This window comes from Silurus aristotelis (genome assembly GCF_946808225.1).
Source record: "Silurus aristotelis genome assembly, chromosome: 13".
In the NCBI taxonomy this organism is placed as follows: domain Eukaryota; kingdom Metazoa; phylum Chordata; class Actinopteri; order Siluriformes; family Siluridae; genus Silurus; species Silurus aristotelis.
In genome coordinates this window covers 20,187,419-20,212,577 of record NC_139586.1, presented here as the reverse complement: position 1 = coordinate 20,212,577, position 25,159 = coordinate 20,187,419, and the positions used below count along the sequence as shown (strand labels likewise).

Genomic DNA, 25,159 nt, shown 5'->3' with positions numbered 1-25,159 from the left:
TTTTTTAAAGCATTAGAAGACGTATAAATGGTAGGTTGAAACATGCATGGAAGATACACTCGGTATTTCGACCATTCAGCGAGGGCCACTTCTGCTGAGGGAAACAACTTTATTGACACAAGATACATTAGATGAGAATGGCCAGACTTTACAAACATTGTGCCCAGAATAGCGTTTTGGACCTACACACTGATCCACATCCCTACATAAAGAAGAGTTTGAGGCTGTAGTGATCACAGGCATCCCCAAAACTTCACAGTTAAAAAGCAGGTAAAGAAAAAGTCCTGCTTTCTCCAAACTTCAGTTATGGAACTAATAAATGGAACAAGTGGAACTAATGAATTAAAAAGAAAACTGCATGCATATGCATTCATTGATTAAAATATTCAAATGGCCAAATATTTTATTATATACACATGAGAAATTTGGGTTTGAGATGAAAAGATCATAAGAACAAAAGAGACCATTAGATTTTCAGCTTTCATTTTCTAATAGTTACATCTGGTGGCTGAGCAACACATTTTTAGGCGTGCAAATGTATTGGAACAGATCGTAGTAAAGTAAATAGCACATTACCTGAGTGCCCACTGATATCAGCACAGTGTTGCATTCTTCTGTTGTAGTGCTTTTCCAGGCCTATGCTGCATCTACCTTTAGTTTGTTTGTTCAGTAAGTTTTTACCCCACCTGTTTTAATGGTGATTGACTTACTGCATGATAAGGCTCCTCCCAATTAGACTAAATGTCTCTGTAAATTGGCAGTCAGTGCTGCTCCTTAATTTTCGTCCAACCATCAAATCTAATTCAACTGTTGTGCATTTGCAGTATCTCTAATCTCCAGAGAATGTAAGAAAATACCACTTATAGCTGCTATAATGTACAGTATAAGGTCACTTGTTAGTGAACAAATTTACTCATACACAACATTGGGTCTTTTCCTAAACTGTTGCCGCAAAACATCAAAGTATACAATTATCAAGAATCTCTTTTTTTCTCGCCTGTTCTTTCTTTCTTTTCTTTTCTTTTTTCTTCTGTGTGTCTTTCGTTTCTCACCACACCAGATGTTGCCATTGTGTTCTCATTCTTATCATTAGTCCCCATTGCTTCCACCTGTGCCTCACTAGCCCCAGGGTTTTTAAGTTGCCCCTTTTTGCCATTGTTATAGCCCAGCCTGCTCTGTGTATGCTGTTTGTAAGCCTGAGCGGCTCGTGGTCTGGGTCCTGAGCGGCTCGCGGTCTGGGTCCTGAGCGGCTCGCGGTCTGGGTCCTGAGCGGCTCGCGGTCTGGGTCCTGAGCATCTTTGCCCCTGTAGTTGGACATTTAGTTTGCTTTTTTTTTCTAGTTTATTTTCTTGGGAAGCTTCTTCACCCTTTCTCTTGTTGCCCCAATTTCTTTATTTATTTTTGGTTCCTTTTCACACCGGTAAACCCTGGTTTGAACCTCGGTTGTGACAATATTTGTATAGAATGTTTGCTGTAGCATTACAATATCTCCTTCACTAGAACAAAGATGCACAAACAAGCATTAGTTACATTAAGTTGCTAAAGTTCAAGAAATCCTTCATGTCCTGCACAGAGCCCTGACCCCAGCCTAACTGAACACCTTTGGAATTAATTAAACACACACTGCACCTCCAGGCCTCCTCATCCAACATCAGTACCCGATTTTACTAATGCTATTTTAGATGAATGAGCACAAATCCCCACAAATATTCCCATAATATTAGAGCAGCAAAGGGGGAACCCAAACTGGATTGGAATGTTTGGATCGCAACTATGAGTTTAACTACTGTGTCTCCAAACTTTTGGCCATATAGTGTTTAGTTTCTTTTAGGACATTGGAGCACAGCACTTAGTGGCATTTTTGATTATTTTCTTAGAGTTGGTCACCCCTTTTATTTCTTATTTATGAAATTCATTTTCAAAGCAGTGTCAAGCAGGTGATTACCTGAAAAATGTATTATTGGTATTTGAGTTCTTCAGCACTGCCATGAGGCTATAAAAGTGTGCTGTAAGGTCAAAGCAGGTTCTGCCCTGTGCAGCAGATTCTCTAGCTTCTTTGCTGTGATTTACATTTACGCCTCAAGAGTTTGTGAAACAAGTGGAGAAATGAAAGAGTCGACCTGCCGCTGGAGGCTATTCGGTTTCATGCATATCATGCCTCTTCGCTGTCCTAGTCCCTTTCACAGGTCTCTATCAGCAGCCCGCCTCAAAGTCCTGGCAGAACTTAAGAAAAAAAAATCCCACCCCTGCTTCGCCGAGCTCAATGGCATCATATGTGCTTCTGTAGAAGACACCTTAAATGACATGCCTTGGCACGGCATCAGTGCTTTTCCTGCAGATGCCGTGTATCACCTTAACACGGGCAGGGTTTCGTGCAAAGCTCTTCCACGTCCTCTGCTCTCCTTTTTTCTCTCTTTTTTCTTTCTCTCTGTAGTTCCCAGGAATGCAGTTCTTAAATGAAAAGCCTCTCTGCTTTCTTTAAGTTGGCGCTTAAGTGGGCCACTGCCAGGCCTTCGGGAAGTCGAGGTGGCCTAAGACCAGGCGCTGATATATTTGTGGATTCTTCTTACAAAAACACGAAGCGCTATCGTCGATCAAATCGCAGGTAACGTTACCTGATAAAACAATGGCATCTCTCTGTGGCCCATGTTTCTAGAGTACAATGCTCCTATTGTGGCAGTATAGACGGCATCCCGAGCCACGCTAGGAAAACCACAGCGCTTCCATGAGCTTGAGGGGGAAACTCCCTGTCCATGAGTCCACGGGTCCACGGGTCCGTATCTCTGCGGAAAAGGAAAGGTCGAAATGATCAAGATCGAGGTTGAGGTCTGAATCAGTGTAGAACCTTCATGCAGAGGAGGATGCAAAGCAGACTTTATCACAGAACAGGAAACACCATCACAAAAGGTCATTCATTCATTCAAGATCGTGATATGATCGCTACATCGGCGTGTTTTTAAACTACACCGAATCTGCAATATAACAATCCTGCAAAACTACAGTTTATAGAACGCACAATATGCAACCAATATTTTATAATATATTATTTATTATATATTTATATTGGTCACATGCTATTATTTCAGTGTGTTATTATATCTGTATGTATTTATATGTAATTATTTAACACTGCTACGTCACAGACGTGACATTTGTGTTCATTAACTTGCAAAGTGCCTCATGTTAAAGTTAGCATCAACAGAGAAATATCTAATCCTGTGACCTTTCAGGTAGAATTCAGGCCAGTATGCAAAGTAAGGATATTTATTTACATAGTACAGATATATAGAAGTTTAGCAATGGCATACATGGGGAGCAAACAAAAGAGGAACCAAGAAGAATAAACTATGAAATAAGGATGTCGTGTACGTGTGGCAGTATAGCCCTCTTTGTGTAACAATTTGCTAACAAATGACAGTTTTTATCCCTGCATCTTTTTTATAATGCAATATTTTCAGAGATGGCAAAAGTACACACATGCTTCACTGTATAAGTACAGATAACTTATGTTTTAAAAGACTCTGGTAAAAGTTGAAGTACTGACTACAGTTTGTAAAGAAGTTTGAGCTCTGACATGTGCTTAAGTAAAAAGTAGCCAATACTACCACCTGTTTCAGTGTCACGCTGATAACTGGGCCTCACATATGTAGAATTAAAAATTTTGTTTTCTACTGAATGTATCCAGGCTGAACAACCACCATGTAGAACACATGCAGAGAAAAGATGATGATAATCAGGTGATCAGTTATGTCTCTGTTCTCAGTCATGTTTACATCGCCGACTCTCTCTGTCTGATCCACGTTAGCCATATTTCTTGTTGCCTTCTGCCTTGCTTGTTGTTAGCTTCATAGGCTAGTCTACGTCTGTGGTGTGCAGTAGCCACGAATGATACACCAGTGGTCGTTTAAAAAAACATTTGGACAAGGACAAGAAATAGGTTGATAGGCTGAAAATGGAGCGCAATTTAAAATATGTTTGATCATGTCACCAAATAGATTCAAACTAAAATAATGAGCCTGGTTTAGTAGAAAGTAGAGATATTTGTGTAGCAAATGTAATTTAGTGGAAGTAAAAAAATTATAAATAGTGAAGTAAAGTACTGATACCAGAAAAATCTACTCAAGTACAGTAACAAAGTATTTGTACTTCATTACTTCCCACCTCTGAACCTTTTGTTATCAACCTTATGTCTGCTGGGTAATGCGTGTAATATAGAAGATACAGTAAGAAGGAACCAGAGAACTCAAAGGAAACCCAGAGGAACACAAGGAGAACATCTGAAACTCGACAGGCAATGTAACCCAAGCTCAGGATCAAACTAGACACCTTGAAGCTATTAAACAGCAATGCTACTGTGCATTAGTACATAACAAATAATGCTACTCTGGTCAGTTTCCCTAGCATTTCTGTATTATTATTATTATTATTATTATTATTATTATTATTATTATTATTATTATTATTATTATTATAGCTTAGTATCTTCGAAACTATCGAAACTAGTTTCCAACTTAATCATGTCTGTCTTGACACTGACGATAAGAATATGATAAGAATTTCCACATAACAACCACATAAACCGAGTGTTATGTTTGACTGAATAATATTCTTATATGATATATTAATCTACTTATATATTTTTCCATTATTTATTTAAAGACATTTACTGCAACAAACCCTTATCTTTTCTTATTTTTGCACTTTTTCATCTCAAACACAGATTAATGTTTATTTAATTGTTCACAATGCATCTGGTGCAGTATGAAAATTATTTTATAATACGAAATTGAACTGGCAGCTCAAACTCTGGTGGTAAATATAAGATGGCCAGGATAATCAGAAAGCTACTGTTATAACAAATTGATTTATCATATATTTCTAGCTTTGAGATTGTGTTGAATCAAGAATCCTAGGAACACAGGTCATAATGGCAGGAATAGATGCTTAACAGGATATCAGTTCATCCGAAGGCACCACACAAACATTACATGCTTAATCATACCTCATACCTTGAGACAATTTAGAATCCAGTCTACAAAAAGTTCAAAGATTAAAAATATGTATAAAATGTGCTTAATGGGCAGCTCACTGCCCTATCCTGTGCCTTGTTACCTTGTAAAAAGTACAGGCAAATGTATATATTGGAAGTTCTGATCTGATCTTGGTTTGTACATTATAATACTCATTTACAGTTACTCTTCATGTCTAGCATTGCATGACTCACATTTAACACTCACTTTTAGAGTTTCCTTGCATGTGTCATCCAAGAGTTTTCTTTGGATTCTCTGTTTTCCTCCCCACTCCAAAAAATGATGACTGTAAATTGCCGCTAGATGTGCATGGGTGTGTGCAAGTATGGTGACTTGAACTGTATGGACTGGGTATATTCCCACCTCACTCTCCAGCATAGGTTTTCGGATCCACTACAACTATAAAACAGGAACTGTTAGAAAGGCACTATAAATCTTGTGTAATTTTCATTTCACAAGTTTATATTCATGGATGAATTCATTCAAAAATATTAGTTTTGAGCTACAGTGGAAAACTAAAGCAAATGTCAGACACCATGTATTGTTAATCCACTGAATTTCTTCAATCCTCTCATCTCTGTGCATGGATCAAATTCTGCGCTCTTTGTACATCACACTGCATAAAAGAGTCAACCAAATACATGTATAAAGTCCTTTTTTTCCAAGCCTTATACAACAGCCCATCTGTTTCTGTGGTCGCTTTGATGTGATTTCGAATCAGATTACTTCTCAAACGTAGCTTCACAGTGAACATTGAAAACTCAATGCCCACTTAAAATATCTCAAATTATTCATTCTCTTCAAAATTGTATATAACTTAATAAGGCATGTGGCAATTGATGTTGGTTCTCATCTAGCTTAGCACACTTTTTGCCTGAAAACTTACTGATGACAGAATTATTACCTTTCTGATGAAAACCATACTATGAGGGTCTCTCTCTCTCTCTCTCTCTCTCTCTCTCTCTCTCTCTCTCTCTCTCTCTCTCTCTCTCTCTCTCTCATACACATACTTTCTCTTTGTATCCTTCAATCCAATTTCATTAGCATGACCATATTAAGTTGCATTTAGTACAGCAATAAAGATCATTTAGGATGCTAGTTTCAACATAAAAATGCAAAAAATTATGTGTGTGTGTGTGTGTGTGTGTGTGTGTGTGTGTGTGTGTGTGTGTGTGTGTGTGTGTGTGTATATATATATATATATAAACATTTTCCCCCATTAGTCAGTGGAACATTATTCTATACTTACTACAGCATTCTCTATAACTCTCGAATCTCTGCAGTCCCAAGCTGCCTCATAGGTCAGTATGGTTTACCCTTGTGTAACAGCACGAGGAAACACAAAAGTGACCCCTCTGCCCCTTTTTCTCTCGGTTGGCCTATCATGATCACCTGTTCCGGTGCCGTTTTTAGCAACTCTTCATTTGGGTAGTGAAAGCCTTGGCTGGGGGTTTATGCTCTTTGCCAGATGCGGGACGTGCTGAAGCAGAACGGAGTGAAAGGCCACGGTAGGAATTCCCTCCTGCTGGGACAGAGGAATAAAAGAGTGCAAGAGGGGAGAGTTGGAGACATGGACACTGTCTGCCTTTGTGTGTCCACTACTGCACTGTGGTGGGACTAATGGAAGCAGAGCAGGACAGGTGCACCATTAACCAGCAAGGGAGGGAGAGAGAGAGAAAGATTGAGAGAGAGAGAGAGAGAGAGAGAGAGAGAGAGAGAGAGAGAGAGAGAGAGAGAGAGAGAGATGGAGAGAGAGAGGGGAATTGATATATATAAACATTCCCCAAGCAAATATTAAAATCTAGGCTAAAAGGACACTTTCACACCAAAAGCACTTTTGGGATATACTGTACATTCATATTAAAATATTTGTGATTTGCTTAGCGACCCCGATGCTAGTCTGTCCAACTCTTTTTGGCAATGAACAATATGACAAGCACAATGCTCTTTGTAGCAGCATTCGCATAAAAGTTAAAATGATGTGGAACCTGATGCATTTGAGCAGAATGTACAAAAGAGTAGCTAAGAGAATTAAAGCACTGCTGCATCATCATCTCTCTTCAACACTCTCAGATACTCATCTGTACAATCAGCTTAGATAGACTCTGGCTGTACAGAACTCTTGCTAAGGTTCAATCCCAATGGTACAACTAGCGGCAGGTTGTCAAGCGGCATTGTGGGTAAGGCAGAAAATGAACATGAACCAAAAGTAAATATCGAATCAAAATGTCACTGAAAGATTTTTATATAAAATTAAATAAATAGAAATTTAGATTGGTTTTCACTTTTTGCAATTACACACTGTAATATAAGGCTATATTATTAGGACTTTAGCCTTAATATTAGCAACATTAATATCCTTTAACCTAATTAGCATATTCAGCAAAGAAAAAGCAATATCTACAAAATAAATATGATCACTTTTGGCTATCTAATCCCTGAAAATACATAGATTTCAGTTTTTATTTTTCATGTGCCTATTGATTCTAGTGCTAATTTGTTGGCTAATGCTAGCTAATCAAAGCTATTCGAAGTTCTGAAACCTAGCATAGATTATACAGCAGTGACTTGTGACTGTTGTTGTCAATATTGCCTTGAACATATGAAACACAGACTAGATTTACATATTCCACATGTCTGCTGCGATACTCTGATATACAATTTCCAGGGCAGTGTGGGACATAAAATCCATTCAGGCCAATGTTGAAGCAATTTTAATATTTCCAGCAGTGCTTGACTTTTCTCGTCTGAGTGAAATGTCATTCAAGGACAGTGATTTAGTGACTTAATTTGACTCCAGTCTAAAATAGAACAATGTTTTTCTTGTGCTAGGTTTTGATATAGCTTTTGCTAGCATACAGCTGTTTGTATCCTAAATACTTTAGCTATTTAGCTGGAAAAGGCAGCTTAATGGTGACATATGTGGCGTATTGTTCAGTTACAACATAATATCTATTTGCTGAATTGCTAAGTAAAAGTAAAAAGTACTAAATAGTACTGCAAAGTGTGATGCACACCATTCGGCATATAGGATAAATTGAGCTGAAGCTAAAAATGGTAAGAAATGGACAAAGATGTTCAAACTGGTTAAATTTTTCTAAAGATCTCCCTCTATTTTTATTGGTTTTGTGTGCCTCAGCACTCATTACTTCTGTGGTATGGTGAAAAATTAAACTGATTTAACAATACACATCACAAGTTTGAAATGTAGTTGACTTTCCAAGTTATTAGATAATTTTAATTCTACAGAACACCTTATATGAGCCAAGAAACTGAAGCTTTTCTTCCTTGAGGCCACTTTTGACATGCAATCCATTTTGTCTGCTCATTTGTACAACACAATGTTTTCTTGTCAGAGGAAGTAAACAGAAATATAAGCATGTAAAGGTAGATGTTCATACTTGCCCAGACTTTCAAACTGGGTAATTATCAAGGCTATACTCTCTGAGTTCATACCGGGCCTGATGCCCAATGCCAACTTTCCCTTTACCTCACCTCCTTTATCATAACTGTCTTTGCTTAGCAAATCATCGTGTGATTTCCCACCGGTAGTGGTCTGACTTCTTCAAATGCTTCCTACCATCTTATTCCCATCAGACAGCTTTACTGTTCGATTGTGAAATGTTTGGCAAAATGATCTCCATCCTTACTTCATCAGCCCAATGTTATGAGAGCCGGATGTCTGTTTTCTCTTTCTTCTTGTGCAGATGACATTTTGTTTTGTCTTTTGGCTCTATGTGTTGACAATATATCAAGTGACACAATCATTTGACCAGTGTGAATAAAAGCTTGAGTCAGACCACGAGGTTGACAGGGCCAGCTGAAAACATGTTTCATCAGAGAAGTAGAGAGCACAGGTCTAACACTGGTGAGAAATAGAAAGCAATAACTGAGTCAGGGCATGAGCACGAAGAGGTGCTGGATGGGTTTCAGGACTAAGAAAAGAAAGGATAACCGAAAGAAAGAGAGATGTAGAGAAAGGAAGGAAAAAAGGGAAGGGGAGAACTCTGTGCTTAGCCGGGTTAAGCACTCATGCAGAGAGCCATCTAAACAGACTGGCCACTCTCAATGGAGGTCCAGAGAACGAAAGAGGCGGTTCGAGTTTCCACACACAAGAGGGTAGTGATTCAAAAAAAGACCGTCCAAAATGGGTCCAGTAGACTTCCAGTTGGAACGCTGCTCTGGGTTTTTTTTTTTTTTTTCTTTTTCTTAGGGAAGGGAGATTTCATTAAGGTCCGCTGTCAAGAGCGATATTCAGCCAACTTTGTACAATTAACTTGTATTACTGGTTTGTTTAGAAGTGTATGGTATCAGTCAATCAGTCATCACATGTGATTGTAGCTGGATATAGATGAGCTGCTTACAAGCTTTCCTACTATTTCGATTAATAAAAACACTTCCCTTGTTCTTGACTGTTATAAGTTTAATGTCTCTGACAACACACAAAGACAATGAAAGAAGACTTTATCTAAATGTCTAGCGGAAACTATTCATGCCAGTCTGCCCATCTGCACAGCTTAATAAAAACCCCAATCTACCAATGGGAGGCTTGGGTTTCATCATACATAAAGACAGACTGCTTCCCATTTTTTTTCTCCCCTTAATAACAAGTTTCATCTGTCAGTTACCTTCTCATTATGCTTGGGGGAATAATAAAAGTCGGCCCGATTACAGCGGTTATCCTTGTCATGCCGTCGTAATCATGTACACATCATTTGTGCAGACTAGGCACTTTCAGCAAGAACAATAGCTGACATTGACGTTGTGAGCTCAGAAACGGCTGCTCTCTCTCCGGTGCCCCCTCACTTACAAGCTTCTCAGGGCGAAAAGCAAGATGTAAACAGTGTTCAGTCATTTAATACGCTACATTAGAGCCGCACTTTTGACAAGGAGCTTTAGCATGCAGTCACAATAAAACCTGCTCCCTTAGCCTTGTGAATGGGGTGTTGGTGTACCCTACATCCCCAAGTGACATGTAATCCAACAGACTATATTTCACCCCAACAGTCACCCACTGTGGCAACACGAAGAGAGTAATGTCAAGGGTCCTGAAAACAGCTATGTTGCTTAATAGAAGGTTCTCACCCCAAAGGTTTATATAAACCAAGACAGGTCAGCATACACTTCTGCCATGTAGCATATTTTTTTTTAAGGATTAAACCGGTAATTAGATGGCTGAACTTAAAAGTTTTGAGGCTTTTTAAACCAGATACGGTATCACTAAAGAGCTCGGATTACAAATGGCGGTTACAAGAGAGAGTTACTAATCCATCCTAATATGTTATGTAAGCAATAAAAAAGCTCCGAAAGTTTTTCTTCCTCTTGTTCCAAAGTGGTTTGTCAGTGATTCAATTTTTTAAATAAATAAATTGACCTTCCTTTTAACTATTAATGTTGTGGGCAAAATGTTGTGTACAAGACAAGTTAGTTCCTGCCATAATGTTTTTATACCAGCTATAAACCTTCCTATGATTTCCCCACCAGGCTCTCCGAGAAAAGAAATTCACTATGTCAATTTACCAGGAAAGTAGAATCTCCAAACTACTTATTAGGAAGAATCTCTCATGGCAGACAACTCACTTTTATAAAGCAATCGCAAATAAGACTTCTTACCATTAAACATTTCTTACAGTCTATTTCACAAAAACTTTTATCCATTAATTATTCGCCCTTGCATTATGTACATTGTCCAACATGTACCTTTTTGAAATTGAGCTGTTATTGTAGAAATGCTAACATATTAGAAATATCTATTTATTATGATTCTATCATTTTAATTATAATCAGTGTTTCTGTCAGAGCCAGATTTTAGAATTCAGCAGTACTGTGGTATTCAGTACAAGTAGTTATTTCCATAATCCAACTGATTCAGACCTAAACATATACACCTATTAAGGGGCTTCCTTTCCAACTGTATTCCATTTTTCGTCAAATCTCACACCTATCTGTGAGTTCTTTATTGCATTATAGTTATCATGTGCCAGTGCTAACTGCCCTGTTCTTTATAAGTGATCTTAAACTCTTTTCCATGACAACAAGACATTCTATGGACTTGGATTTCCTGCCACAGATGGCTGAAGTATTTTTTTTAGGATTTTACTCACTACCACAGAACTCAACTTCTGCTCCAACCATAACTGTAATTTCTTCTGTCTTTTTATTTTTATTAATTCTCTGCCATATTTAATTTAGCGGGAATAAGTCAAGATGACTTTTTTTATTTTTTTTATTTTGACTTTTAGAACATAGTGCACTCAGTACCCAGTGTTAAAGGATGTTTTTAAACCTAATTCAAAGATTTGATCTGGCACTAATACCATGCTTATCTGTCACATTATGATATTTGTGTGTCTTTAGATTTTTAGATCTTTTGGATCTGTGATTATCTCAAATGTTAAGCTATTTTATAAGTTGCTCAGTAGCTCCTAGTTTTATAACCACAAATGACTGTAAAAAACTGTAAAAAGAACATTACTCATAATCTTACACTCCAGTGCTCATGCTAGTTCTCACTCTCCAGTGTTCTGTATTGTTTAAAGACTTATGATCACACTCTTGGTATCACCCAAATGAGGATGGGTTCCCCTTTTGAGTCTGGTTCCTCTCAAGGTTTCTTTCTCATAACATCTAAAGGGATTTTTTCCTTGCCACAGTTGCCATGGCTGTTTATCAGGGATAAATACACACCATTCACCTTAACTCCTAAAATTCTGTAGAGCTGCTTTGAGACAATGTCCGTTGTGAAAAACGCTATAGAAATAGACTTGACTTGACTTGACTTTACAGTATATTTATAGATTTCTATGAGTATACTGTATAGATTTTCAAACTTAAACATATATTCCATACAGCACCACTGAAACTGTTCCCCAAATATTCATATACAGTATATAACTTACCACTCTTTATTTTCTTACACATTGAAGGCATCAAAATATTTTAAGATTATAAATCAACTAAATATTGCACAGAAATAAAAAAAAATACTTTTTCCATATCTTTAACTTTCAAGATTAGATTAAAATAATTTACAAATTATTCATAAAGATTTTAACCCTAAGTAAACTGAGACTCCAGACTGCTTCTCTTTGTAATCCGTTATGTAAATAAACCACAATAAACATTAAGTGTCACTTCATAAATTGTACCATAAACCTTAAATATTTCTCCAGCATTTCTTGAGTTATGAAAAGAAAGTGCAGTGTTACAGACAGCATGAGTGAAACGAATGAAGTACTGCTTTTAAGTTTAAGATATAAGTATGATGGAATGGACACTAGCCTGGATGCCTGAAACCTGAACAAGGAACAAGTTAAACATTTAAACAGTTACCGTATTTTCCAGACTATAAGCCGCTACTTTTTTCCCACGCTTCGATCCCCGCGTCTTAAATAATAAAGCAGCTAATTTATGGATTTTTTCTGGGGTTTTCCTGGTTTCACAAGATTCATGCCAAAAACTGAGCCCCATAACATTAGACCAATGAAATTGCTGAACGGGTTCAGGTGAACCAATGAAACTCTTTATATTAAATCAGATGCGCTCCCACTGAATCGGGCCGCACCACATCATAAATATGGATGCGGTTCCTCTGACGTTTGACCTGCTGCTCACTCGGACTGTCAACAGGAAATGCGAATCATTCGTCACGCTGAAAACAACCGGGCAAAAAAAACACACTTCACCTGTGTTCTTAGCTGCACGGCATCGGGAGAAAAGCTTCACCGATGGTGATTTTTAAACGCACGACGATGCCTAAAGAGTAATTGTTGTGAAAGGAAGGAGGAAGACAGTGAACAATGACTTTCTTGGTAGGCTACTGTTTAGATACAAGCCGTGTAACAGACACTGTCTTTCATTAAAGCCTGTGTAATGTTCATTAGTTTTAATGTAGGCTTATAGACAGGTGCGGCATATTTATGTTCAAAATAAAAATCTTTGTAAAATTCAGTGGGTGCGGCTTATATATGGGTGCGTTTAATAGTCCAGAAATTACGGTACATTTTTTTTTTTTTTTAAAGGAAAACTGAAAATACATGTAGTGATTGCTGGTTTACATGACAATGTGTATCAATGTACTTCAGCAAGTACTTCATCAGGGACTATGTGGATCCGGAGGGTCGATTGGATGGTTTGTTTTACACATTTTCCCTGTTTCAATAACTGGAGATATATCTGTGATGCTTTAGGGTTAAGAATGGCTCAATATTAAGCATATTATATACAGCATTTATTGGATGCATTAAAAACATTATATGTGAACTTTTGGTCTCAATGTTTCCATGTGCTGAAGAACCGGCATGTAACTGTACATTTTCATATAAGTTTGTCTCAATTGTGAATAATTGAAAGTAATGGAAAAACTCAGCACAAGCAAAAAATAGCCAAGCTGTTTTTTTCCAGCTCAGTCAGACCCCAAAAGCATCAAATAAATTTACAGCAAACAGCAAGCATATGGTCATGTTAAACAAATATGCAGCGGTTTTAGACATTTAGAACTAATCACAGTTTAATTAAAATGTTTAAATAAAGAACATTTTAGTGATGTTCAGGTCAATACACCTAAAATTATTTTGAAGCGTGGTATTTTTTATGCCTCACCTACCTCCCTTTACTTTACACCTCTGAGGCTAATTGAAGTAAAATAATATAAATGCTTGTTTCACTCTAAGTCAATACATATAAAATTCTTCTGTGTTCCTGGTTTCATTATTTACCACATCCTATGCACTACCTGGCTCTCCTATAGCACACAACAGCTAGCAGTCAGGGAGGGCAAGGACTAGTGTTGGCTTCCTCTGAGAACTGCTGCATATGCTGCATCACATGGCAGCTTGGATCACATTTGGAGCAAAGTGATAATATGTCTTCCACATACATGAATTAATAGATGACTGACAGGGAAATGAGTAATGTCATCTCTCATACCCAGAGACCCTGGCTAACACAGAATCTCTTGAGCAGACACCTTCAAATAATATAAATAGTCCAAGATGCTCATATTAAAGCCCCAGTGGGCTAACCTCCACTTGGGCAAATTAACATGTTGCGTTTTTTTCCTAAAACAAATAATCAAACACTAGGCATATCTTTCAGCACCTATCTCCAATTTCAGTTTAGTCTTCTGTCTTGAGATTCATTGATTTATTAAGACTTTATTACAGATTGATGTCAGTGCTTCCATGTTCTGGTCTGTTGTCTCCAGGCCTAGCAAGTTGTTTAGACTGATGGATTTGTATCAGATTAGACTGTAACCTACGGTTTAAATTAGCAAACATAGCACACTGTATCAACTTTTGCATTGCCACACAGTAAGTGCAGGGTGTTCTCTATCTGGAACTGCCTTCTAATTACACCAATATCAAATGTAGACATCTTTATTAAGATGTACATCAGAGGCATCTCCAATCCTCTAGCTAGCCTTTGTGAGCTCGAGTAAAACTTGAGATAATGTAATTTCCCCCAAACTGTCCACAAGCAGCCCATTTCATCGAGTATGAAAGGCAATACATGGCCAATGAGAACCAGTGCTGACAGATTCTATATCTAAGCTTCTTTTGTGCAACAGGTTTTCTCAATGAGCTTGCAAATTGCTCAGATCTTACGCACAAAAGAACTCTCTCACTCCAGCAGCCAAGCATCTAACTGTGAGGAGACGATTATGATGATCATAATAATCATGACGATAATGGGAACTGGTGAGAAAGGCGAGGGTTGAGAGTCAGGGCCGACTTCAAAGAGCCATATGAGACACTGAAGACGGGATCAGACACTGATACAGTGCAAACCAACACTTTCGACTATGAGCACCAAAAAGTGGCATCTCTACAGTTCAATATATGTTTTGTTTAACACGCACTCGTTCATTTTTCTCTCTTTCTCTGTTATGTAAAATACACCAGAGCATTTGTCAGAAGAGTGTGAATGATATATTGGTGTGTAAATAATATTCCATTGAGGATAAAAGACTCATTCACTGAGAATCTTGATTTAGTAGTTAAGGCCTCATACATTATTTATGATATGATATACGATTTTATGAGATTTGGCACAAACTACAAAGCTGAGCTCAGAGCATAACATAATCACATGATACATCAACATTTCCTTTACACACCAAAGGTATTTTATCCATTGTTTTAATTTCAGTGGGTCTTGGCTTCTCATGTCTTATTCGGAAGTATAAAAGCAGTCATTCAAAACAACTACACGTCATTTTTTGATGGATTTAACTGTTGCTTCTACTCACTGCATCTATGTCTTTTTGTCACTTTCAATCGCTATTACTGTAACATCAGAAACATTATGGTTTGGGGCAGGTTGGGGTTTATACAGATCTATGATTTACATAGTACAAAGCTGAAGGCTATGTGCTTCTTTACTTGTTCACATTACACTGTAAAAAAATCCTGTGAATAAAAAAACAGTAAAATACTGGCAATTGTGGTTGCCAGCAGTATGCTATTAAATTACAGTATGTTACTGTTATCGGAATCAAGAGCATGATACTGTACAGCATACAACTGTTACTCTACAGCTTACAACTGTTATTAGCAGCATATAGCTGTTAAATCACATGCTAACCACAACCATGTCATTTAAATTAATGCTATTTTACACTACTTTTATATTTGTCTATGTGGATTACCAAATTAAAGAAATAATGCTTAATAAAATGTATGCCTTTTTATTTCAATACAATAGTGTATTTTTTTTTTGTGTGTATTTTATTTCAATACAATACAACCCCTCTCTCACACCCTGTCATACGCTTTCTCTAAATCCACAAACACAAAATGCAACTTCTTCTGACCTTCTCTATACTGCTCCATCAACATTCTCAAAGCAAATAAGGCATCTGTGGTGCTCTTCCTCGGCATGAAACCATACTGTTGCTCACAGATGGTCACTTTTTCTCTCAGCCTGGCTTCCACTACTCTTTCCCATAACTTCATGGTGTGACTGATCAACTTTATTCCCCTGTAGTTACTGCAGGTCTGCACATCCCCCTTATTCCTAAAGATCGATACCAGCACACTCCTTCTCCATTCCTCAGGCATCTTCTCACCTTCCAAAATCCTGTTAAACAAACTTGTTAAAAACTTCACTGCCATCTCTCCTAAACATCTCCACGCTTCTACTGGTATGTCATCTGGTCCAACCGACTTTCCACTCTTCATCCTCTTAATCGCTGCTCTCACTTCCTCCTTACTAATCCTATCCACTTCTTGCTTCACCATCTCCACATCAATCAACCTTCTCTCTCTCTCGCCCTCTCATTTTCCTCATTCAGCAGCTGCTCAAAATACTCCCTCCATCTTCTCAACATACTCTCCTCACTAGTCAACACATTTCCATCTCCATCCTTTTTTACTCTAACTTGTAGCACATCCTTCCCAGCTCATCCTTCCTCCCCTCCAATGTTCCTGGTCTTACTCCCTTTTCACTTGGTCTCCTAAACAAACAACATATCTACCTTTTTCCTCTCCATCATATCAGCTATCTCTCTCCCTTTACCAGTCATAGTACCAAAATTTAAAGTACCCACCCTAACCTCCAGTCTCCTGCACTTCTCCTTTCTCTGATGTCTCTGTAGACGTCTTCCTCCTCTCCTTCTCCTCCTTTGGCCAGCAGTAGTCAAATTTACACTGGTACCCTGTTGGCTAACAATACCTGTGGCGGTCGTTGGTAACCCGGGCCTCGACTGATTGGGTATGAATTTCTGATTTGTGATCTGCATATTTGATTTGGCACACGTTTTACGCTAGATGCCTTTCATAACACAACCCTTCCCATTTATCTGGGCTTGGGTCCGGCACTAAAAGTGCACTGGCTTGTGCAACCCAATGGCTGGGTTAAAATTTACAAAATAAACGTGATACTTAAAACCTCTGGTCTCTGGTGTTTAGATGGATGAATTTTTCTAGAACAGCTTGAAGCTTCTATGACAGCTTGAAGTTTCATCAGTGATAATATATACCAGGAATGCAAATTAGAATATTTGAAACTTACATTCTTCTATTTGAACAAATTCTGAAAATAAGTTTGAAAATATTAGAATGTCATCAATTTGCACACTTATAAACCCTAAACCCGAAAGTCTTATAGGAAGTTAAATGATATGTGATACACAGGAGGCATGCAGACTAAATGGAATAACCAAATATGCAGTGGTGTCGCTAAAGGTCATTTTGTCTTATTACAATAAGGTGGTGGAAGTATAAATATCGTTTTATGTGTAGATGGTGAGCTGTTTTAGGCCAGGTGGTGTTATGGTGTTATGTAACTTATTTAGTTGTCCCTTTTTGTCCCTAAAATTAAAAATATAAGATTTGATCTAGCCTTTTTACAAGTCGTTCCATTCTCTTGTTTGGAAACAAGCACATGGCTTGGTCCTAGTGAACACCTTTCTGTACCAAATGGGGATTTTGATTGAGAGGTCTAAGAGTTATTACTGACATAGAGATGATATAATTTAAAATTAGAAAAGGGGTGCCACCTAGCACCCTAAAGCTTCAGCAGTTTCTTCTGAGAGACTAATTAAAGACTGTATGACTAAAAGCGATTACTGAGGTTTCAGAAAGTGCAACAAATGAATCACAGCTGCCTGTGACTCATTGCAGAAGCTGTCAAGGTTGCTGATAAAGTTCAGGCGTACAGATAAAAGAGCGAGAGAGAGAGCAGCAAAATGGAGGCATCTTTTTATCAGCCTTCATAGTTCAGAACAAAGCTGATTCCTAACTCATATGGTACTCATACAGAGCCTGTGCTATGTGGTCAGTGAGCTCGTTGCTGGCGTCTAACATCATTGGTATTAACATTATTTGTCATCTATTCATTTAGTAAGAACCTTTGTCCAAATTGTAGTGTCCAAGAGAAATTTGTGCTGAAGTTTGTATACTTTTGGACTGGAAAGTTAATACAAGCACATAAGTAAGTTTAAAATGTGCTTAGAAAGTGATTTTTTTTTTTTACATATTAATTAAAAAAGAAATAAAAATTATCAATGTATTATTTATATAGATCTTTATTTTACTTGCAAGCAAGGAAATTCTTACACTGGTTTTATTACAGGTATGTCAATTTGTTCCAACTTTTATTTAATGTAATGCAGTTTCCAAGATTCTCACTGATTCTCACTGATGCCACATAGACCCTATCTTGGGTGTCTAAAAGAGAAAAAACTGGCCATATCATTATTCAATTATGGGCATCTGTGAGCTCATGATTACAATGGATGGAGAGCATGTTCCTCTATGTGATGCAGCATGAGTAGCATTTCAATGAGATGCAGTTAGCTGGCATATTGTATCTTAGAGAAAACTTACTAGTTTTCACCTTCTCTGGTTGGAAGTTTCCAGTAGAAAAGGCCTGATGCTGACTGGTGGGTTGGAATTTTTTTTATCATCATTTCTTTTCATAATAATAGTAATAATCATAATCATCATCATCATCATCATCATCATCATCATCACCAAATGATCACAGAATTCTATGTTGAACAGAAACACCTGTAATTTTCACAATACCCCAACTTTCAGGTCACTAGATTGTTGTACTTTGATATGTGAGCAATGATGTACATCTGTACACTATGTATCCTCTAAAAGTTTTGGGTTTATTGGTTTTATGTTTCAAGGGTTTTCTGGTTTCATTTTGCTAAATGTTCTCTGCAAACCAGTTCCTAACATTAGAAGAATTATTATTTTTAGCTTTTGTTGGAAAACAACAGAAAAAGAGAAGCCTAAAGGGCATTCACTGCAACGAGAATCTTCTTACATTGTAGACAAAAGTGCTATAAAATCTACACACTAAAAGTAGTGGGGTGCTCGGACTTTTATTACTATTAGTTATATAGTGTCAGTATAAGGAAGGATTACTTTACCTCTGTTGTTTACTGAAAGTTTTCATTAAACTGGAAAAAAAAAAACATTTATCCAATTACTCTAATCTAATTTGACCTAAATTATACTAAAAATAATGCCATTGCCTAAATAATTTATATTTATATACTAGATAACAAAATAATAAACTTGGCATTTGATGGGGTTAAATAATAATTTAAAAAATCCTCATAATGGTTTTATGGTTGTTGGACTTTGAGCAGAGAATTTGCTAATAAATAGAAAAAAAAACCTCCAGTATTATATTTTAGAGAATTAACTGTTATACACTGTAATTATCTGTAATTGCCTAAAATAGGCTGTTAATATTCCACAGTATGTAGCTCAAGTCTTTGGAATGTTTTGATAAATATGATAATGATAATGTTTAATATAATCACCCTACATCCCAAAAAAAAAGCTCAGAACGACTGTGTGTGGTCCTGGGTCCAACATCAGCTGTCTGTGTACTCTACACTGAGCCAAAGATAATTCACCTAGCAGCTATCTTCTCTTGTGTAACAAACAAGTGTGTAGGAAATGGTGGTATACTCTTAGGCAGTGCTCATAGCCATGTATTATGTTTTGTGGCTGTTTTAATTAACGTCCTTGTTTTTGCCAATGAAAACAAGGGGCCGACTTAATTGAGGCGCATAGGCAGCGATGTAACAGAATATTACCACCTGCTCAAGCAGTGGTACTTTTTTTTACCCGGGAATATTTTTGCGCCAAACCCAAGGTCTCTTCATTCTCATGCAGGAGAGCCTGAAAAGGCTCTTTGTTTGGAGGCCCATGCACACCTGGAGGGAGTTAGCTCGGGCTCAGTGCTCCTCCACGCTAACGTGGGCAGAGAGGGCACCGACTAGCTTGGCACCTCTACTTCAGAGGGGGCACTGACGCCAAGCACTGAGCGTCGAGACAACATACCTCTGTCGATTCTCTGCACAATGACCAAGATTTCATAGCGATGTTGTTTAAAGTGAATCTCATTACAAGCAAAAATGAACAAACAAAAAAATAAATAAATGTATTGATCGAATTGATTTTATATCAGTTTTATTCAAATGTATAAATAAATGTGTTTTTTTTTTTTTTTTCAGAAAAGCTATGATGTCAAATAACTAACAGTTTTTTTTAAATATATAGATTTATATAGTATAGATTTATTATAGATTTATAGATATATAGATAATTTAATAATATATTTATTATATTTTTAATATTTCTAATAAATATATCAATGTAATTATATATCAAATAAACAAACTTAACTTCTCCGTCTCATTTTTCCTGTACTGCACAATTATTTCTGCACAATTATTTTTGCACTATTTATATGACACCATAACTTTGTCTGTGTCATTATAACTGGAATTGCACAGCACAGTGTCACTTTTTTTGCCACATTATACTGCACATGAATGCTTTAAGGCTTTTAGGACAAATCACACAATCCCTTTCTGGCAATACTGGTATATAAATATATTTTTTCTAGGTTGTGTGTATATGTATTATTATATGTATTATACACTTATATTCTATTTTCAATTTTCATGTTTGCAGGTTGGACACTCACAAGAAGCATTTTACTGCATGTCGTACTCTGTATAAATGTATATGTGACAAATAAAATTTAAATTTTAATTATTTCAAATTTTAATTCAAGGCTAAATGAGTGATATTTGAAAAGAGCAGGACTCTTTTGGATGTGTCTCATCCAGGCCTTGTTTTGGTCTTCAAAACAGCATGTGGGTCGAGTAATCCTTTTACATTGTTCTAGCTCAGCAACACCAATGATCATCTAAATAATCCATTAAACATCTATTCAAAGCAGTGTTTTGGTGTCTGTGGTTAGTGTTTTCTGTCAGGATGCAGTCATTAGAAGTAGTTAGCTCTATAATGCTCCTCAGTGGCTCTGAAGAATAAGGAGGGGAAAAAACTTGACCTTCATTTAAAAAAGGTGCTGAACACCAATTATCAGGAGCAGCCAAGCTTAGAGAATGAGGGCACCTGTTTCAGCTTTCCCATTATGCTCCTGACCTCCAGTTAAATACCGTAACAACTTTAAACTTCAAAACGTAACTTAAAAAATAAGAGTTTGCTGTGTGCAGCAACTGCACCCAAGCTTCCCAACTTTTACTGACCCTTCTCCCCCAATTCCCAAATCCTTCCATGCTTATCTCTCTTGCCAGTTGATTGTTTCCTGTCAACATTTCCCCCCCCCTTTTACTTCTTTCATGCTTACATTTATCCACATGTCTTTTCCTTATTTCTTTTCCTTAATCTAACTATCTTCATTTGCTTTTTTTATCTGTAAATCTTATTGCTCTTAATCTATAATGTTTGTTACCTTACATTCTTTTCCCATTCTACCTTTCCCTAGTCTTTATTCTTCCTTCTTACTTACTCCTTTCATTCCCGTTTGCCTTTTTAATTTTTCCGCCATCTACTTCTCTTTTCTTGTTTGCTTTTTTAAAGCTTTTTTTTTTCTTAAACCTTTTTATTCTTCTTCTTCATTTTTTTCACATCTACAATTTTCTCTTTTACATATACCATTCCCTTTTCATCATTCCCTTTCCTTTTTCAATTTCCCACTTACCCTCTTTCTTCTCTCTCTCCATGTCCATCCTTCCTCATTAAGAGGTGTTAGAAAGCCGCTGGAGTGAGAAAAGCTCGCTGTCCTCATTAACACTCCAACAAGTAGAGAGTGACGAGAGGCAGTGGAGGGGAAACAATGGCAACAGTGTTGGAGGAAAATGAGCCGAGAAGCAGGGAAAGGTTTTGTCCTGGCCGAACAAAAGCATTTGTTTTGAATGTGTCTAATCGCATTCGGCTTCATCAGACCCAGGTGCAAAATGCAACATTGAGGCTTGTCTGTGGCACCTTGGGCTGCAGTCAACTCTGATTGGACCTTCCAGCATCTGATCAAAGCCACCTTGTTTGGGTTGCAAATACTGTGCTGGACAATTAATCCGTCCTCCATTACTTCCATTGCTCGACAAGGCCAATAATTTCGGCACTGAGATCCAACTGGGTGGGGAATTCGACTTCATTCAGTGTTTTAAGGCCATGAACCATTTTGGAACGGGTAATCTAGAGGAAAACAAAGCATAAAAAGCACAATCTAGCATTTTAAAGCAAAACACATGACCATATTTCTTTCGGGGTATGTGAGGTTTGTTTTTAGTTTTTTCCATCAACAGCTGAAGTCAAGAAAATGTTATTGAAATGTTCAAAGGCCAGGATACTGATCGGGTTAACATGTAGACATTTTTTTCTTAAACCGTTAATTCATTTATTCTTTTCAGTCAAGTTAGAGTTTACAGTCCCTCATTCATTTAGAGCTCAAACCACTGACCCTGGAGCTGTAAGACACCAACACTCTGACTGTAATCCATTTTAAAATATGTTCGTACTTCTTTAAAGAACAAAAAAAAGCAAAAATAAACATTTTCATGATTATATTATATTATATTATATTATATTATATTATATTATATTATATTATATTATATTATATTATATTATATTATATTATATTATATTATATTATATTGCAATTTTGTTGTAGTAGTAGTGGACAGGAAAAAAATTCAGTAGAAGACTGAATAAAAAAAAATAAAAGAAAATGTACATAAGTATGCAGTTACATAACACTAAAACACTGAAGTTTTTTTATTTTATAGAAAAGCAAAAGCCCATCTCCATTATTATTATTATTATTACTAATTCCTATTAATGGTTTACAGTTGGACGTTGGTTCTCCACCAGTCTACCACTGACCTAGGCTTAGTCTGAAAGAAGTCCAAACCCTGGTGCTTGTGTACTTTTCTACCCACATATAGATTACTGCATCTCTTTTTGCTATTCTATTTTTGCTTGCACAATAAGTGCTCAGGTCAGTTAACATAAACCTATTTCTGACTTACACCAGTAACCTACCTGTATTATTCTGATAGACAAACGTACAGACAAACGGACAGACAGACGGACAGACAGACAGACAGACAGACAGATAGACAGATAGATAGATAGATAGATAGATAGATAGATAGATAGATAGATAGATAGATAGATAGATAGATAGATAGATAGATAGATAGATAGATAGATAAATAGATAAATAGATAGATAGATTCAAATTTCCTCAATTTTAACTACTAAATCCAAACCTGTTTCAGTATGGCAATGCCCCTGTGCACAAAGCAAGCCCCATGAAGATATGATTTAAATTGTTTGGAGGCCTGATATAGAGCTTTGACCTGAACCCAACTGAACACCTTCGGGATGAATTGGAACCCTCACTGCAGGCCCCAGACAACATCAGTACTTGACCTTAATAATACTGACTTCACTGGCTGAATGAGCACACATCTCCACATCCACAAACCAAAATCTAGTGGAACATCTTTCCATGTTGGTCATGATGTGTTGATCATGTATAATTTTTTTAAACTTTAGTCTTTTATTAACTTATCATGATTTTATTACAAATTAAAAAACAATGAATATATTGAGAATTGTTTATATCAGTGACTATGTGAATTTTTGAAAACATCTAATCTAAGCATTTTTGAGACACATGCATGTTCATTTTGTTACCATGCAACAAACTAGTTTAAAGGCAAAACCACACAAGAATTGGACCGTAAATCAATAGAAGGAAGTTATGTGGACAGATGAACTTATGTACGACAGAGAACAGAAAAGAAGATGTTAGCAGACAGCTTCACACCCACATGGAGGTGGAAGCTAAATATCATGCAATTTATTCTGGACTGCAGCTAAGTGGAAGGAATTTGACCATACATCAAGACAATGACCCAAATCATGAATTGAAGGACATGTCCAAATAATTCTGTAAGAGTTATTTAGAGAGCAAACAGTCAGCAGGAGTGTTATCTATCATTAAATGGCCTGTCCAGTCACCGCACCTAAATCCAACTGAACTGCTCTTTGATGAACTGGATCACAAGGTCAGAGAGAAAGAAGATTTTTTACAAGCAGCATTACAAAGTATTTTAGCTGAATATTTCTGTAAACTAAGTGTCCGGATGCCAAGAGGCTGTAAAGCTGTTATTCATAATGAGAGGATTGTTCAAACAAAAAAAAATATTAAATGTATTTTTTATATATACATATATATTTGATGTGCAAAAAAGTGTAAATGTATAAAAGCATGAAAATTAAAGGTTGGCTAGATCTGCTGCCTTACAAACGTAAGTAAATTCATCTTTTGTTTCAACTCAAAAAGTCTCACATTACTTTACATTTCATTTTTTAACCCTCATAAGGTCTTCGTTTCCTGTTTACAAATCTGGTCTTTGGGGTCTATATGACCCCAACAATTGATAGAGAAATTATACAAAAAATATACATTTTTAATTATACAAATAATATATATATTTTTTTGTTTACTTCTCATCTATTCATTAATGCTGTGTTTTGGGAGATATGAAGTACTTTTGTACCTATTTACCACACAATTCCTTAACTACACCATAATCTTGCATATTAAATATTAATTCTTTATGAAAAAAATCACTTAAATGATGATCTAAATTTCTGTTTTATGCTGGATTTATAGATATTTTTTTTGACAAATGAAGAAAAAATATTGAGTTTTTTTCACATTTCCCATTCATTTCAATGTGGGGTCATATTGACCCCGAAGACCAGAAGTGTAAAAATTTTTTTTACATACCTTCAGAACAACCGAATCAAGCCCAGTTTTTTTGTGTGTGTATAGATAGATTATGTAGGAAAAGTCACAAAATATTATTCCACTCAGATGAAGGGAACCCTTTTTTTTTATCAAGGAAATGTCGATTGGGGTCATATAGACCCCAAGGACCGATTAAAGGTTAAAAGAGAAGTAATAAATAATAAATAAGATTAAATAACTGAATGGGGCTGTCATGTTCACAGTGTGACAATTTTATCAATGTAGACTTACACTGGATTATATTTGAATCTCGTTCCCTACAGTATGGCAGATATCTGTGATTCATGGATTGTTTTTAATGGAGTTCACTTACTGTTTATCTCAGCTTTTTTGGATATTGTAAAAAAAAAAAGCTGAAAATGTCCGATGGATGCTATTTGTATTTTGATTATATTATTATTATTATTATTATTATTATTATTATTTTTATTATTATTATTATTATTATAATATGTAATATAATATTATATTATAGGTATAATATATTCTAGGTAGTAGAACATTTATATCAAATATACAAA

The 25,159-nt window shown here is 36.5% G+C and overlaps 1 long non-coding RNA gene across 1 annotated transcript; it reads right to left on the bottom strand.

Annotated features, from left to right (window-relative positions):
• Nucleotides 1–29: 29 nt before the first annotated feature.
• On the bottom strand, nucleotides 30–21,726 carry LOC310736110. The gene is made up of 3 exons (XR_014536447.1): nucleotides 21,513–21,726; nucleotides 577–2,783; nucleotides 30–312 (listed from the first exon to the last, which is right to left on the bottom strand). It is a non-coding gene; the product is annotated as an uncharacterized lncRNA (long non-coding RNA).
• Nucleotides 21,727–25,159: the final 3,433 nt, after the last annotated feature.